Here is a 3,319-nt window from a genome sequence, read left to right as displayed (position 1 = left end):
ATGAAAAGTGCTTTAGCAGCAAGGCATGATGCATCACCTCTGGAACGGAAGATGCCATGGTTTACTATGAAGTAGAATTAATGCTTGTGAAAACTGACGTTTATAAAGATCACAGCGTTTCTGTTACAGAACATAATTACAACTCTATTATGCTGCATTCATACATAAGAAAAGATTTGTCAGTATTTTCATCACTTTTGACTTTGTATCACTTTACTAATACCCTATTGGTATTCTTACTTACTTGCAAAACTGCCATTGCTTAATGATTAAAACTTTATTAACCAACAGATTAAAATATGGGGTGGTATGAAATTCTGGTGCATAGGAAACTTCCTGGAATCTATGGAACTGGCACAGAGAGCATAGCCAACTTGTTCTGACTTGATCTAAGGTTCACTCTATGAGAAGGAAACCATGCAGGGACAAAGAGTATAAATTGGAGGTCCTTATGAACTCCCTCTCTTAAGAGCTCAGAAGAGAAGGTGGAAAGATTTTAAGAACCCTGTTGTGGATAGCCCAGGGCTTGCTTGTATTTTGATGCTAATTCTGCTCTCTTGGAAGGAGCTGCAAATGAAGAATGAGTCGTGTATTCAGGTGACTTCTTGTGAACCACCCCCTAATGAATAAAAGAGCCAATCACTGGACAAGTAAGCAGGACTTCTGAGTTGGAAAGGGGATGAGAGGAAGGAGGAGGGAGAGAGGGTCCTTTTTGGATGGGCCAGTCTCCTGGCTTATGGCAAATCCAGTAGGATTTGCCACCAGAGGATTTCGATTTAGTATGTTTTACATGATTAGCATTCTAGTTGTTGTGCCCAGTGATTGAGTTACCATTGTTTCTGAACTAAGTTTGTGTGGTGTTTTTATGGGGGTTTTGAAGGATGGGGTTGGAGTGGTAGTGACCCACCAGAGAGTTGGGTGGAGAAATTTTGAAGCACTGGTGCCATGTGGCCCACTGGTGCTGGCAATAGCATGGGAACTTTGGATCAGTTTTTAATACTTCCTGCAACAGATCCCCAAGAGACAGAGAACACCAGTAGAGCGTGGTCCTCTGAATCAATTAATCAAGGTGAATATTTGCTCACAAATTGATGCAGCAAGCACAGGGCTTACAGGGCAACAAGTCCTTTGCACATGTATTATGGCTATTAGTATAGCATTTTATGGAATCTTAACTATGAGAACAAGTAGGTCTGTGAATTTTGTGCCAGTTCTTGGGACTCCTTTCCTGTCAAGTTGCTGTGTACAAAGATACCAACCAAACATGACAAAATAAAATATGAAATGACAAACAAAACAACCCCACAACCACACTATGTTACATATTCAATATTCGTGTATCATATCATTCTTAGGAAAATTTTATAGGTGAGAATTAAGGAATAATAAATTAGAATCAAGAGATACAATTTGGTAGTTAAGAACACAAGGTACTCAAGAAATAGTAAAATGAAACCCTTACTTAAATTACTAGTACTTATGTAAAGGAAAGAAGAGTCCACCAGCCACTGGATCATGTGGTGAGTCCACATACTGAGCAGCAGAGCAGGTGCCCATGGGCTAGGCAGGTAGCCATACCCTCTGTGGTGCCTCCATGGATGCAGAGGGCACATGCAGCTGTTTTCGGAGTAAGTTCAAGTTTTTTATTCATTTCTATTTCAACAAATGTTTGCAGAAGCTCCTAACATGGGAGTCACGACTGAACAGCAAGTGCCAGCAGAAGCTCCTAACATAGCAGCCTTGACTGACTAGCAATGCCAACAGAATCTCCTGCCCAGGAACATGTACTGAAGGCTCCAAAGACAAGGAAAAGGAAAATGAGAGCAGCAGAGGCCCAGGACCCAGTGGAGCCCAAAACACCTGCTGCATCAAAGAAATTCACCAAGTCCACAAAATCAAAAGAAAGGCAAGAGAAAATCACAGACTCATTTAAAGTGAAAAGGAAAGCAGACCGTTTCAATGATATCTCTGAAGATGAGCTTCTAACCAAAGCTCTTCCTGACATTTTGACTTTCAGTCTGGATATTGTGATTATTGACATTAACCCAAGATTAATGGCTGCTTACAAAGGGCATCGCTACTCTGGCCCTGGAAATCATTTCTGGAAGGGTTCATATTAGGGCTGAGTGAGGTGCAGCTGAATCACTGGTTGACACACCTTACCGGGGAAATATGACATTGAATTCACCAACAGGGTGGACTGAATGATACCAGGAAGTAAGGATATGTCTAGTAAAGAATTTTGGGGAGCAAAGTGTAACCTAGTGCAGAAATTCCAGAAATACTAGTCATGAATAGCAGTGTTTTATGGAAAGTATATTTTTAAAATTTTCAGTAAAGAAGTTTTTAGAGTAAAGTTTAAGAACTTAGAATTTGGGCTTCAACCTCACAAGATCCCAGACACAGAAACTTTGCTACATCATGCAGCCTTCGAGTGCCAGATGTGCTCAGTTTCCTTGAGCCCACGACAAAGTTCATCACTACATTAAGCTGAAGATATTCAGGAAGTGGAATATACATTTGATCTACTGCTTGTGCAAGAGGATGCAAAGAAGATGGCTGTTAAGGAAGAAAAGTATGATCTAGGCTATAAGACAGTGTATGGCAGCGCTTATGGTGAAATCCCAACAGCCAACAATATGGAGACAAAAGAAGAATCAGCTTCAGGCGATGTTCTGAATGGGCAGTGGATGACACAGTCATTTGTAGAGCAGATCTTTTCTTTTAAGAATTGTGGGACACGAGAGCAGGAAGAAGGAAGCCATGTGTAGTGAAGATGTCTCTCAGCTCTGTCTCAGTACTGCAGTTTTAATGCAGATGTTAGCATGTAGAACCTCAGCTGACAAACTGAAGAATTTTAGCATTAATAGTACTTTATGCTAGTGGTGTAATTATATATGGAGCAGTTCTATGATAGAGTCAACTATATGAGTCTGTGTAGTTTGGAAAGAAAAGATAGGGTGTTTTGTACTTGAATTATCCGTCATTCCAGCTTTTTATATACCATATTTCATTTATGAAGGAACTGGTTTTCTTTGAGGAGTTACTTCAATTTGTAATTTTAAAACAGCAACAATCTGAACATTTATAGTTGGTTCTTCACTGCTCATACCTATATATGTCCTTATCCTTTTAAATGCCTAAGAAGGGCATGCCAGTAAGAATTGAACTGATAAAGAGGCAGATTACCTGTGTCCATGTTTGAGGCTGACTAACCCTCCGTGGAATCGAAGCTAGGGGTCAACTCAGAGCTCCCTGGGTTGCAGTCACACTCAGATCCCTTTAGTCTCCCAGTGGTGTAAGTGGCAGTTGTTTGGTA

The 3,319-nt window shown here is 40.5% G+C and overlaps 1 pseudogene; it reads left to right on the top strand.

The window, feature by feature from the left end:
• Positions 1-1,665: 1,665 nt before the first annotated feature.
• Positions 1,666-2,771, top strand: LOC114614463 (annotated as a pseudogene).
• The last annotated feature ends 548 nt before the right edge of the window (positions 2,772-3,319 follow it).

The sequence above is a fragment of the Grammomys surdaster genome, unplaced genomic scaffold (assembly GCF_004785775.1).
Source record: "Grammomys surdaster isolate TR1022 unplaced genomic scaffold, NIH_TR_1.0 126391, whole genome shotgun sequence".
NCBI lineage: Eukaryota > Metazoa > Chordata > Mammalia > Rodentia > Muridae > Grammomys > Grammomys surdaster.
The sequence above is the reverse complement of the archived record's forward strand: the minus strand, read 5'-3'. Positions and strand labels throughout refer to the sequence as shown.